At 54.3% G+C, this 14,880-nt stretch overlaps 1 pseudogene; it reads left to right on the top strand.

Moving 5' to 3' along the window:
• The first annotated feature begins 529 nt into the window (after window positions 1–529).
• LOC118973118 (cytochrome P450 4F2-like) lies at window positions 530–14,278 on the top strand (annotated as a pseudogene).
• The last annotated feature ends 602 nt before the right edge of the window (window positions 14,279–14,880 follow it).

Here is a 14,880-nt window from a genome sequence, read left to right on the forward strand (position 1 = left end):
GCTCCGCCCCCCCTGTCGGGACCCCCTGCGAGGGCTCACCGTCCCCCCAGGCCCCCGGTTTCCCCTTCACCCGGGCCCTTGTCCCTGAATCTGAGGCGGGTCTCCCCCGCCAGGCTGGTTGTGTTGCTCCTGCTCTGAGCCTCCCCGTGTCCACCCGGGGCCTGGGCTGCTGGGAGGCAAGGCTGGAAGCGCTGCCCGGCTGTGCGCCCAGAGGCCAGAGGGTCCCGGCTCTGAGCTGCTGATTCCGCCCTGCGAGGAGGTGCGTGAGAGCCTCCTGGCCCCGGGGAGGTTTGGGGATAAAGTCCGCTGTGGCACTGTGCGCGTGGCACCTGAACCTTCGTGCTTTTATCTGCCTCACCTTGGCCTGAAAGGGCAGAGGTGGCTGTAAACTCAGGTTCCAGGGGCATCTCTGTCCGTACCCCAAAGCGCCACACCCCCACATGGAGGCTGCCGAGTCCAGAGGGTCCCGTGCCCGCACCATGTGACCCACAGCTGCGCCCTCTCTGGGCCCGAGGGGGCTCTGCCCGCCTGTGCGGGGCGCCAACGGGATTAAGGGATGGGCTGCCCCGCCCACGTGCTGCCTCACCCACTGTAGGGTTTGGGCTGCAACCCGCTCTGCCGGGAGGAGGGGAGGCGAGGGCTTGCGGAGGAGGACACCCAGGTGGAAGGAAGGTGCCCGCTGGGGCTGGAGGGGCTGAGGGTCTGGGTCAGGGTGGGGAGGGCAGCTGCCCAAGCAGAGGGGGCCCTGGGGTGGGGTTTGCTTGTCGCTGGAGCCTCTGGCGAACTTCCATGGCGTCCTTTCACATCTCTGCTCTCTCCCTCTGAGCCCTGAGCCCTCCCTGCCCCATCGCCCACCCTCACCCACCCTGCCCCTCAGACCCTTGGCCCTCTCCCCCTCCTGGGAGCTGCCCTGTCTCTCCTCCCAGCTCTCCATCCCCGCCCCCTTCCTCGGCCTCAGGGGCTCCCCCTCTATCCCGTGTGCCCTCCAGGATGCCGCAGCTGAGCTTCTCCTGGCTGGGATTCCACACAGCGGCAGCCTCCCCATGGCTGCTCCTGCTGCTGGTCGGGGCCTCCTGGCTGCTGGCCCGCCTCCTGGCCTGGGCCTGCACCTTCCATGACACCTGCAGCCGCCTCCGCTGTTTCCCAGAGCCCCCAAGGCGGAGCTGGTTTTGGGCCACCTGGGCCTGGTGAGTGTGGACGCAGGAATGGTCTGGGCATCAGGTGGACGGGCTTCTGGGGGAGTCAGGAATGGGCCTCGGGTGGGGCTGGGGTCTGGGAGAGGAGAAGCCAGGGAGGCTGAGGGGAGCCCCTGCTTCCTCATCCATTCTCCTGCTCTGCCACCCCAGGCCATCCCTGCATCCTTGGCCCCCCGACCCCCAGCCTGCTTTGGATCCACTTCCTGCCTGCCTGCCCCACATCAGTGCACCTCTGCGGGGTTCCTGAGGGGCTGAATGGAGGCAGATCGCCTTGGGTTCCCCGTCTCCTGGCTGGCCTGGGCCTTCTCAGGGGAGCTGTCCAGGGGCTGCTCCCAGCCTGGCCCGATTCCTTTTGTCTGCTCACTCTGGGCTGCAGCTATTGAGCTCCACGCCCACCCCTGGGGCACTGCTCCCCGCACCCTCTGCTGCCAGGACACCGTCCTCTTATCTGACTCTTACTCCATAAAATGTCCCATTTGGTCCACTGCACAACAGATAAATTGGCCACTCACTTCCCTGTTCAGCTTTGACCTTTGACTTGGCCCTGCTCATGCTTAATTAAGCAGTTAATCGTCAAATTTCTTATTATCCATCTCTCCTACTAGACAGGAGGTCTGGGAGCAGGCACCGTGGTGCCCAGCGCAGGACTGGCATCCTACAGGCCCTCAGAAGGCTGATGTCCTAGGTGGTGAACTTGCCATCCCCTCCCTGGGTCACAGCTGAAAGGATGCTGGTCCAGTTGCTCCCCTCCCCCAGGCCCCCTGAAGAGTGAGCCCAGCTTTCCTTTTCTGCCCAGTCTGGGAAAGGACTTTTTGTGATTTTACTGCTCATTATGGCAGAGTTCAGACTAGGGACATTCGTGACCTCACTGTGAGGGTCGCCTGAGATTCTGGGTCTTGGAATGTTCCCAGTGAGCCCCGGGGGCAGCGGGAATGTTCTAGTACTGCAGGTCTGCCTCCTCCTCTGAGGTCTTGGCCATGGGGGCTGGTCTTGGTCACTCTCCCAACCTCCAGCCACTTTGCTGTGTGACCTCCACTGAGTCACTCTCCCTCTCTGGATCATCCTCTTTGAGAGCCTTGAATTCTCAATATAGGGTCCTGGGGAACGTGGAAGGTGTCGTAAAGGTGAAAATGACATATGTGCATGTGTCTGGAGCACCTGGGGGTAGTTGTCAGGCTCCCAGAGGACATGTCTAGAGACTGGAGAGGCCACCTCACCAGCAGGCCACCTGCTGTCCTTCACCTTTGGGACACATGGCCTCAGATTCTTCACTATAAATGGCATGTCTGATGGGCAAGTCCATAGGCTCAGGAGAGATGATAGATGGATATTCGATAGATAGTTGGACAGATGATGGGCAGGGCACGCTCTGCCAGAGGCGGGTCTGTGGAAGGGGCCCATAGGTGGGGGCCGGCCCCCTGATTGGCAGGCAGAGCTTGTGGCTCCCCTGGGGCCCGCAGGGGAGGGGCTGCCGGTTCAGGTCTGCACACCCTCCACTGTGTGAAGAACCAGAGGCCATGTGCACCTGTCACAACATGAGAGAATGTGGGAGCCAGCCCCAGGGACGAGTCCCGAGGCCATCCTGCTGCCCACAGCCTCTCCCACGGGCATCTCCCCTTGCAGCCGGAACCACCCCGAGGCCGGTCCCTGGGGGCAGAGAGCTCACCTCCTCCCTGTGTCCTGGGTGGCACCCTGGGACATGGAGAGACCTCCCAGGCCCTCCCTCCCTGAAGGGAAGGTGCAGGGGAAGCAGGGATTCCTCCCTCTGTGCAGATCCGGAAACACTGCCCCCGGGGCTGCAGGGGGACATGCCAAGGCTCCATCAGGGGAGGTCACAGCCCTGGTCTTGCTTGCAGGTTCCCTCTGATGAACAAGGCTTGAAGTTCATTGTTGAGCAGGTGGCCACCTACTCCGAGGGGTTTAAGATCTGGCTGGGGCCCACCATCCCCCTTGTGGTCTTCTGCCATCCCAACATGATCCGGACAATCAGCAATGCCACAGGTACCAATGCAGAGCTTGTCGGGTGGGCCCCTGGCATATTCCAGGGCATCGAGCCCCTCCACACTGCAGCCTCTCTGCCACCTCTGCAGGACTCGAGCCCCTCCTCCCCTCTTCTGTCCATCTTCCTCTTTCCTTCCTGTAGTCACCAGCCCCCATCTCACCATTTCCTCCTTCCTCTGCCATCTGCCCTTGGCCCTGGTGTCCTAGGCACCATGGACACCCAACAGGCTTCCATCCGAGAAACTGTCCTTGATTGAGGTGGGTTGAGGACAGGCTGGAAGACTTCCTGGTGGAGGAGTTCCTGGAAAATGGTCTGGAATTACACGTTAAAGTTTTTAAAGCAGAGGTCAGAGTGATGCAATAGGCATCGATAGCAACTGGCGCCCAGGCGCCGAGCAATGAGGGCTGCTGCTGATGGAGTGTCCGTGGTGCTATTTCTGTGACATCCACCTCTGATGGGATGGATCCTTCTAGCCAATGCTATGGCTTGTTCCCCCAAGATCATTGTCCTTCTCCTCCAGGCTACAGGAATCTCCCAGAAGAGACCCCACCCTAGCCTGGCTCCCTTCCCTTGTCCTCTGCCCTCCCACCCACAGACAACCAGGCTGAGCAGGGGAATGGGCAACATTTGTCAGGGGCGTGGGCCCTGACACCAAATAGCTGGGTGACTCTGGAAGGTCCAGAGGGGTCGCCGGTTCCCAAGGTCTCTTTCCCTTGTGATTGGTGATAACTCAGCACTGTATGGTCTGAGCACAGGGAAATCTATTGACTGTAATGTCTGGGGAGGGTTGTCTTCAGGCATGGCTAGATTCAGGTCTCAAACAATGTCCTCAGGTAGCTGTCATCATTTTGGGTCGTGTTTTTCTTTGTGATGGCTGCACTCATGCTGGCAAAGATAAGTCCCAGGAGCTCAACCCCATGGAAAAGTGAGCTCATTCCCAGCAGTCCAGGCACAGTCTGAAGATGCAATTTTATTTGTGTGCCCAATTCTCACCCAATCACTCTTCACTGTGACTCTGACTGCCCCTTCATAAGGGGTGTAGGGTTCTCAGAGCTGTTGTTCTGGGTCCCAGAGCCATTCAGGGACTGAGAACGTAGGCCCTGGATTCAGAGAGCCCTGGGCTCATGTCTCAGAGATGCAACTTACTGTCCAGGACGCTGTGGACAAGTGACATTATTGTTCGGAGCCTTCGTTTCCTTATCTGGATAAATGGGGTCGGAGGAGAAAGAAGGTGGACCTGGTGTGTGGGATCCAAACGGGGAAGCACCCTTTCCATTCCTGTCAGCAAGTGCCCCCTATATGTCATGTCAAGGATCTGGGGAGGGATTCCAGGGGAGGCTGAGCGGCTACAGGGGAGTCACAGGGCTCAGGTCTGTGTGTCTGCCCTGCAGGTCCTCCTCTCTTGTCGACTAGAAGGATCTAAATTGGCTTCCCTTTGTTCCTCTCCAGATTGGGAGCTCAGAGGAAGGTCTCCTGTACACACAGGGCCTGTCGAGCACTTATGGGGATTTGTGTTGCTGGTGGGTGGGGCCCTGGTATGCGGTCATCCGCATCTTGCACCCGACCTGCATCAAGCCTGTGCCCTTTGCCCCTGGTAGACAACCCACGAGGTAGAACTTGACTGCTGCTGAGGTCTCTGTGCTGCCTGCAGCTGCGTAGGTGACCTGGTGGGTACAGGATGGGCTGTGGCAGAGATGCCGGGCCTCTGTCTCCCCTGGACCCCCATCTGCCGGACTTCTGGTCACATCTGCTCACACGTGGGCAGTTTGCATGATGTGTGCTGCCTGACCATGCCTGGTCATGTTTATGTTTCCACGTGTGTCCTGGTTACATTGGTATATGTTATACCGGGTACACCTGGCATATGCTTACACGTGGGATCCAGCAGAGATGCCTCAGGCATGTCTGAGGCCCAGTTGTGGCCACAATAATGTCTTAGAGGCATGTTGGTGTCTGTCTGGCTTTGTCTGAGTTGCCATTTAAGTCACATCTGGGCCACGTTTGGTGTCTGTCTGAGGTATGGGACCCAGGGTCCCTCTGGAAAATGCCTGAGACCTTATGTGAGTCTTGTGTAAGGCAGGTCTTAGGGTACGGCTGGGTCACATCCGGTCAATGTCTGTGATATTAATGGGATTGTGGTTAAGTCCTGTCTGGAGCCCGTCTGTGGGACATGCCACAGTCATGTCAGATCGTTTTTGTGTCCATGACTGAGCTTATCGCACCATGTCAGGGTGTGTCATGCACGTTGTGTCATCTCAGGACATGTTAACCTATGTCGGGGCCATGTCAGATGTCCCAGGATGTTAGAGAGGGCTGGGGCAGACACAGTGTTCTGGCCCCCATTAAGGTGTTTGTTGAGTGCTGGCCTGAGCTCGGGGGTTTAGTACGTGTTTGACCACGTAGGGGCCGTGTCAGGTGGTGTAGGGCGTGCTGTGCCACGCGAGGGTGTGTCTGAGCCTGGAGGGTGTGTCCGCGGGCTCTGCCTTTGCTCTGCTCTGTGCTGAAGCCTGGTCTGCACCCTGCTCGCCTCCCCCTCCTTCCTGTTTCCTCTGCTCTTGGCCTCATTCCTGCTGTGCTGGGCGTGCAGGGGCGGATGCCGACCCCTGGCTGGGAGCCTCCAGACCTGCCAGAGTCCCTCCCCTCCCCCTCCATGGACCCCGATGGTTTATCTCTCATGTCAGCCACCATCGCACCCAAGGACAAGTTCTTCTATGATTTCCTGAGGCCCTGGCTGGGTGAGTACTGTGGGTGAGGGGGATTGGGGCAGCTTGGGGCCTAGGAAGGCGCTGCCCTTGCCCACTCCCCACGGCTGCCTCTACAGGGGACGGGCTCCTGCTGAGTGGTGGGGACAAGTGGAGCAGACACCGCCGCCTGCTGACACCCACCTTCCACTTCAACATCCTGAAGCCTTACATTAAGATTTTCAATGACAGCGTGAATGTCATGCACGTGAGTCTTTTGGACCCAGAGTCAAAGCTGGCTTCTTGTAGGAACAGGGGCTCCGAGACATCTTCTGTGGAGTGATGGCTCTTCTGGGTGGTCGTGGGGCCACTGGCATTTCTTTCTGAACGTCGTTTCCTCAGCTGTAAAATGGGAGTATTGTTCCTTACTTTGCACGGTTGTCAAGATGAGGTCATGGAGTCATGTCCCTGACACACAGTAGGTTGGTTTTATGGTGTTAGTTTCCATATTTCTCTCACCGAATCCTGGGACACAGTTGATGATAATGATGAATATTGCAGAGTAGTTATTGCTGACTAACAAACAGAGCTCTGAGAAATAGCCCAGGGCAAGGACATCTGGGCTTCCCTTTTTTGGCACTTCCGGTAAGAAGAAAGGGGTCTCTTTCCTAATCACTTAATAACAGAAAGATGGCGAAACACACTGTAACTGAGAACTTACTATATGTCAGAAACTATGTGCCACTTCCATGACATATGGAGTCTGAGTTGATTTTCACAACCTTATGTTTTGGAGATTATTTTATCTGCATTACAGAGGATGAAATTGAGCCTCACAGAGATTAGGAAGCTGGCCCAAGTTCTCACAGCTGCAAGTGAGCTAGTAATTCCGGAATGGGCTTCTAATCTGGTTTGTCCAGCACCAAAGCAGGTCATCGTAATTGTTACTGAACATTTGACAGGTGGACCCCAGAGGAGGGCAGTGAGTTGCCCAGGGCACTCAGAGTGTAGGAGGCAGAGCCAGGACTTGAACCCAGGTCTCCTGACTCGGAACCAGGGGGTCTTCGTGACCTAAGAGGAATGGCTTCGATCCCACCGAAGGCCGGTCCCCCCTGGCGATGGGTGCCTGGGGCCAGGAGGCTGGGTGTGGGGCAGTCCTTCTTGGCGGTTGGGGTGCGGGGAAGCTCCGGAGAGGCAGCTCTTAGCCGCAGCTCTGCCCTTCCTCCGTCCAGACCAAGTGGAACCGCCTCATCTCTGAGGGCAGCTCCCGTCTGGACATGTTTGAGCACATCAGCCTCATGACCCTGGACAGTCTGCAGAAATGTGTCTTCAGTTTTGACAGCAATTGCCAGGAGTGAGTGCTTGCCGGGGGCCTGGGCACATGAGCCAGGGACCCAAGGCAGTAGGTGGGGAGGGAAGACTGATGGGCAATTGGAAGGGATACCCTGGAGGAGGTGGACCAGGGCTGGACAGTGAAGGCCGAGGAGAGGACAGAGAAGGTGTGGTCCTTTTGATAAAGGACAGAGAATGTGTGTAGGTAGAAATGTTTGATAAAGGCCAGGAGGCTAGGATGAGCACAGCATGTGCAACAGTGAGGAGAGCCTTGGAATGAGGTTGGAGGAGGAGGAATAGCCAGATTTCAATGACATTGAAAAGCCAGGCAGAGGGCAGGAACTGTGACCTGAGGTTCCCAGGAAGGCATGGAGGGTGTGAGCAGGTGAGGGTCATGGTCAAAGCTGAGCTTGGACATATGGCTCTAGAGAAGACCAGTTGTCATGTGGACAGTGGGTGGTACTGAAACTGGACCCAAGAATATTGAGGGAGGGGGAAATTGATAACAATGGACCCAGTGACCAATTGGGAGAGGATGAACTTGTGCAATACGGACAGTTTTGGGAAGGAGAGGGGCAAATACTGGGGAGGAGAGAGAGGAGAGAGGCATGACGCCTCAGCTGTGCTCTGCAGCCTGGGGCAGGGAAGCAGCTCACACAGATGGGATGCAGGGAGAGAAGAAAGTCGGGGCATCCTGTCCCTGGGTCATCCGCAGCACGTATGTGCGGGGGCCAGCTGTGCCTGGATGCTCGGTTTTCTGGTGGGGGGCAGCTGCCATCTTCTGGTGGGACCTGCCCTTCAGTCTTCAGGGGAGCTAAGCTGTCGCCTCCCCTCATGCCCTCACCCTGCAGGAAGCCTAGTGAATATATTGCCGCCATTGTGGAGCTCAGCGCCCTTGTATCAAAACGGAATCAACAGATTTTCCTGCACACGGACTTCCTGTACTACCTCAGCCCTGACGGACAGCGCTTCCGCAGGGCCTGCCGCCTGGTGCACAACTTCACAGACGCCGTCATCCAGGAGCGGCGCCGCACCCTCCCCAGTGAGGGCGCTGATGAGTTCCTCCAGGCCAAGGCTAAGGCCAAGACATTGGACTTCATTGATGTGCTCCTGCTCTCCAAGGTGGGCTTCTCTGGGACCTGAAGTCAAGAAGTCAATGGGCTCACAGCTCCGGCTCCCATTCCTCTGAGGCTGCATGATGCTCTTACCTGTACATGCAGCCATGCTTGCATCACAGGAGAGGGAGCTCTGTTATGAATCTTGGGACTCATGTAGGACAGCTGACACCTCTGTCCCTTCTACCGCATGAGAGCGAGAAAGATTTTTCTGTAGTATAAAATAATCCTGTTCAGGGAGAGGGCAATGTCTGTATGCTGTGTAGGTTTATTCCAGGGGAGATACGGAATCTGGATTTACCATCCTGGAATGTGAGCAAGTGGCTGAGGAGCGCTGCTCAATCTCTAACTTCCCAGGCAAACTGCCGTTCAACCACCTCGAAACCCGGGTTGCCAATGACTTTTTCCCAGAAAGCTCTCTTCATGTAGAAGCAGGAAAATGTTCATGGGTCACCGATTCCCCCCACCAGGAACTAAACAGGAGGCAAGGAGCCAAGGAGCTCGCCTGTGGGGGGCCCTTGTGATAGTGACCAACGGGGGTCTAGGAGTACAGGGTGGGCCTGGGCTTCTGGACGGAGTACGGAGCTTCACACATTGTCTCAGGAGCCCTCACATCTGTGGTTTAGTTTGGGCTGCGGGGCTGTGTTTTCTGTCCAGGATGAAGATGGGAAGGAATTGTCAGACGAGGACATCCAAGCTGAAGCTGACACCTTTATGTTTGCAGGTGAGGGTCCCAGTGTGGGACTACAGAGGGGGCAGGGTGTCTCCATCCCAGGGACTCAGCAGTGCGCGCTGGCTGCACCACCATCCCTCCACATCCTCCCTTTGTTCCCTGAGGGCCTTAATGTGAGGACGCTGTCCACCTTCTGGTGCTGAAGCAGCCCAGAGGCCCAAGCCTGTCTGCCTGCCTCTCAGGCCATGACACCACGGCCAGCGGCCTCTCCTGGGTCCTGTACAACCTTGCGAAGCACCCCAGTACCAGGAGCGCTGCCGCCAGGAGGTGCAAGAGCTCCTGAGGGACCGTGAGCCTAAGGAGATGGCATGGTGAGTGCAGGCGGCCGTGGCCTGTTCCTGAACCCGTCGATGGCTCTGCTGCCCAGATGGGGAAGGGGCAAGATGTTTTTGTGGATTCCTCAGATTGCTCAGTGGGAGTAGGAGCAGAGCCCAGAGACAGGGTCTAGTACTCACCCTGGCTGTTGTGGGAATGTTTGTTGGCTTTGTGGACAGTAAGACCCGGGCTGCTGAGAGAATTGATGACAGTGCTTCAGAGCGTTTGATGCCACTTAGCACATAGGCAGTGAGCACACCTCCCCTCCACTCCTCGCTTGTGTCTCTGAAGACTCATTTTTATTTTGAACATTTTCATTCTCTGGATGTTTGCTGGTCTCCTGCCTCCTAAGTCCTTCCATTGTGATCAGTCTGGAATTGCCGGGACTCGTGGGACTGAATGATTAAAATCGATCAGGTCGTGTCCAGGGACACTTTCAACTTCATCTGTTCAGTCCTGTGTTCAGCAAACGCCGTCCCACTGCGTTCCCTTTGCCCAAATCTGTACCACCCGCAGTTCTTCCCAGCCCATTCTGTGTCGTGGGGACCCGGGGAGGACCTAAACCTGTGCCTTTCAGGAGATCCCAGCTGGGCAAGTAGGAACTAAGCCCCAAGTGGTCAGATACTCCCAGGTCAGGAAACTCCCTGTCCGTGTGCTCAGGGGTGGGCTTGAGATGAGAGAGGCGAGGCTGGCAAGGGGGCAGGTCTCAGCTGAACTCCTGACCTCTGATCAGTAAGTAGATGGTTGGGTGTAGTTGGCGTGCAGGAGGGCAGCCTGCACAAGTCTCAAGAGTGGGGAAGGAGGAGGGAGGAAGGAAGGGTAGAAGGGAAGGCAAGAGAGGGGGGAACAGTGTGTGGGGGAGAGAGGGACTGACTCACAGCAAGGAAATATGATGCAGGCGGCAAAGGCTGATTGAAGGACACTCTGAAAACAATAGTAATGGCTTCAGTTTTAACTGAGCGCAATGGGGAGTTATGTGGAGTGTTTGAGTGGAGGACAGGTCACATCTAGTACCAGGAAGATCTTTCTGAAGCTAGTGCGGGGGACACACTGCAGAGGACAGGCCTCAGAATGGAGACTGGGGAGGGGATTCTGAGGCCAGAGCCAGGAAGGGGCTGGGGCTGGGCCAGAGGTGTCAGGCTGGCCTGGCCCTTTGCAGGCACTACTGTCCACTCCAAGCCTCTGCTCAGCACAGCGGTCCTATGAGGAGGAGATACAGTGTTAGGCTTTTCCAGCCATGAGTTTGAATGAAATTATGCACTTAGTGAAAAAAATATGCAAAAATGTTTATGATTTAAAATATGAATTTCTTTCCTAGTCTTTGCCCTAGAGGCGACTCTGTGATTTCCTGTGTGTCCTTCCAGAAGTCTATTCTTATACCCACATATGTATGACATTTCTCTCTGTCTCTCTCTCTCTCCTAATGGGAGAGAGATCTTTTCTTTCTCAAAGTATGAGTTTTGCAATGGTAGTTTTCAAGTACAACAACAATGATGAGAACAAGTTTTTTGCACTAAATGAGACATTCAGAGAAGCCTTTGCACTGAATGAGACATTCCAGCCTCGTGCTAAGATTAACCGGAGGTAGTCAACATCTGTGTACACTGTCCCATGCTTATGCATGTGAGTGTTTCAGAAGGGCGATTGCTGAATCAAAGAGAATTTGAGATTTTATAATTTTAATAACTATTGAAAATCTGTTCTCTCCACTGAATTAGAGAAGACATATAAAGAGGACAATAGGGTTGTCCCTAACTTTTCCCACTCCCAAACTTAATCTTCCCCTTGTCTCCTGAGTCATTGATTGTCATGTTTTTCCATATCTTTCTGTGTATCATCTATGTCTGTCTATCTATCTATCTATCTATCTATCTATCTATCTATCTATCTATCATCTATCTATATCTATATCTATCTATCTATCTATCTATCTATCTATCTATCTATCTATCTATATCCTAAAAATATCAGGTAGATTTCATTTGAATGGAATATCTCATATTGGTTGCCCTGAATATATGACTGACTTGTGGAGAAAGGATTACTTCATAATATTAGCACATAGTATCCCAGAGGGTAGAATGGACATTCATTTTGTATATTCAAATAGTCTTTAGACATTTAATAGACCCTAGATTTTTTTCTTAGTGATCTTATGCTTATTTAGTAAAATTAACCCTGTGATACTTTTGTTGCCATGGTGAATCATACCATCTATTTGGACCGAGAGAAGTTAACAAATTCATTTGGAATACAGAAATTTCACATTTCTCACTAAGCTTCATCCAGGTATTTTATATCTCATCCCCATCATCACCATCACCATCTCTCTTATTATCTTTTCTAACTGGTTATTTCTATATAGAAAAACTAATAGTTTGTGCACATTAGTTTTATGTCCAAGGAACACAGTAAATGCTAAAGATGGAGTGTCATATTAGTAACAAAAATAAAGGTCATTTAACAAAAACTTTTGGAAGAACTGAGGAGCTTCCTGTAAAAAACACTAATTCAACATGCTTCTCATGTCTGACAACAAGATAGCATCCAAATGAATTAAAAAAAATAAAAGAGTCTTAAATTCTAGGAGAAACCATGGGAAATGACTTTATAGCTCCAGAGTAGGGAATTTCCTATTCTTACTACAAATCAGAAGATATGTAATAAAGAGTTTGATATACTGATAAATGAAAAAGACACAGAGCAGTATGCAAAGAGTATCATGTGCTACTATATAAGTTTTTAAGGTGCACCAAACGAACTCTGGAAGGATCTAGAAAAATAAAAACCTAGGCAAACTGTAAGGAGAGAAATGAGTGGTACTGAGACCTAAGAATGGTGTTTTATAGTTTTCCATTTTGAACCAGCTAACTATCTCAGGCACTAAAAATTTAAATCACCACACAAAACAAGGGGATTAAAGAAAAAGAATTCATCCCCCTTACTGGATCGTCAATAGTTATGAAAGTTTTTCCGTGGTTTCTCTTGTGTTCTCTAAGTATAAAATCACCATCTGCCAAAAATGACATGTTTACCCCCACATTGCAAATTGCATTAATGTGTTCTCTTGTCTAATTGCATTATCTAGCATCTCTAGTATGGTGATAAATAAGAGTAAAACATTGGCTCTGTTCTTTTGTTTCTTACTCATTTGCCTATTGATTTTGCTTTCTTGCCATCAAAATACTTTATTATTATGTGCATTTGTAAACCTTTTTTATGGTTAGCTTCTGGTGGTGTATTTTGCCCAGGAAAGCTTCTAAAAATACCCAGCTAAATTTTCTCTGCTACTTCTGTGATACTGTTTTTCTTTCTTTCTTTTATTTCTTAAAACCACTTCATTAAAGTAGGCTGACATACAAAAGCTGTGCACGTTTAATATACAAAGCTAATGAGCTTGGAGGTAATTTATCCATTTGGGCTTTACTTTCTTTTAAGGAGAGGGAATCTCATGGGACACGAGGAGGGTTGGTGGAGGTGGTCCCTGTTTTATTCTTCCTGGGTAATTGTTGGGGTGGTTCCTTAGGGACGACCTGTCCCAGTTGCCCTTCCTGACCATGTGCATCAAAGAGAGTCTGCGCCTGCACCCCCCAGTCACAGACATTGGCCGCTGCTGTACCCAGGACATTGTGCTCCCAGACGGCCGAGTCATCCCCAAAGGTGCTCCCAAGGACAGGGGACTGGCAGGTGTGGGGTGGTGGGGCGAGTGGCACAGGGTGTGACTGGAAGGCTCCTGGGCAGGAAGAGGGGCCCATGGAGGGAAGACCTCTTCCTGACTCGCCCCTCCTTCCCACAGGTGTTACCTGCTTTATCAACATTTTCGCGACCCACCACAACCCATCCTTGTGGCCAGACCCCGAGGTGCTGCCTCCCCTGACTCCCTGCTACTCTGTGTCCACACCCCTAGGGGTCCCTGGGGAGGGTACAGGGCTCTGGCCTGGCAAATCAGAAGTCACCTCCCCCATCTTACACACCTTCGCCTCTCCAAAGATGACTGTCCTGGAGACGCCCACCCAGCAGCCCTTTCTTGGCCTCCCCCCAGGTCTATGATCCCTTTCGGTTTGAGCCAGAAAACATCAAGAAGAGGTCACCTCTGGCATATATTCCCTTTTCTGCAGGGCCCAGGTGAGACCAGTGGGCACCTGAGATGGGCATGGGGTGGGGACGGGGCTCTGGGGTTGAGATCCCAAGCATGACTGTGAGGGCAGGAAGGGGGACATGGAAAGTGGTGGCACTTCCCGGTCTGCTTCCCTGCCCTCCCCCAGGAGTTATGGGTGAGGATCCGGGGCATGAGGACTGGGTGGGGCCGAGGATGGGTCCCAGAAGTGCTCAGAACCCTTTTCCCCATCTGCTGGTCCCAGTTTGGGGCTGGAGTCTGGGTCGGATTCAGGGTCTATGCGAGCCCCTGTGGGGGTCCCAGGCATGGTAAGCCCCGTTCTCTGTCCCTGCTGGATGAGATGGGGGACCTGGACCAGCATCCACGTGCAGTGGGGCGGGGATAAGGTTCTGGGACACAGTCAGAGCCCGCACTCCCCTCTGCAGGAACTGTATTGGGCAGACGTTTGCCATGGCCGAGATGAAGGTGGTCCTGGCACTCACGCTGCTGCGCTTCCGTGTCCTGCCTGATGACCAGGAGCCGTGCAGGCAGCCCCAGATCGTCCTGTGCTCAGAGGGTGGACTGTGGCTGCGGGTGGAGCCGATAAGCGCAGGGGAGCACTGAACCCCACCTTCCACCTTCTGTCCCCGCTCCCACCCCCCGCTGCCGCCCACCACCTCCTCCCCTCCCTACCTACCCAAAGCCCCCACCCCTCACCTCCCCCACCACTGCGACATCCCTTCCCACCCCCTCCCACCCCACCACAATCCCACCCCCTCTGCCTGTCACCTGTGGTTAGTCTGACCCTATGCACCTCAGTTTGCAGATGCTCAGGAATAAAACTGTGGTGTCACCTCTGCCCTAGCCTATCTCAGATCCAGTAGGTGCCTGAGACCTGCAGGAGGTCAGGGGGTGGGCGGACCAGTGTCTCTGAGCCTCTGCAGCTGACCACAAGGCCCCCACGCTAACCTGAGGTCTCCTAGAGCCCAAGCCTGGATTCTATCCTGTGGGCAATAGGGAGCCATGGGAGGTGTTTGGGCGGGAGAGGGACCAGGGCTAAGGGTGGACTTGAGGTGCACATCTGAGGCCCTGAGGCATGGGGGCGGTCCCCAGGGGCAAGCTCACTCCCAGGGGTGGCAGTGTCTCCCCCACGGAGGCCCCTGGCAGCCCAGAACACTTTGCAGGGAGCATCTGCAGCCCGCACCCTGGCAGCCTCTCCAGGAACCTTTTCCCTTCCTGCTCTTGCCAACAGCCCCACTCCCGTGTCTGCTCCTCTCAGGCAGTCCCGCTGGCCACCCCCTGCCCTGTCTTCAGGAAGCCTGTTCTCTTTCCTTCTCTGGGGCCCCTGATGCCGTCCAGGCAGCCTGGCCCATAACCGATACCGGCTGAGCCCCCGCGATGTGCTGGGTG

The sequence above is a fragment of the Manis javanica genome, chromosome 13 (genome assembly GCF_040802235.1).
Source record: "Manis javanica isolate MJ-LG chromosome 13, MJ_LKY, whole genome shotgun sequence".
NCBI classification, from domain to species: Eukaryota; Metazoa; Chordata; class Mammalia; order Pholidota; family Manidae; genus Manis; species Manis javanica.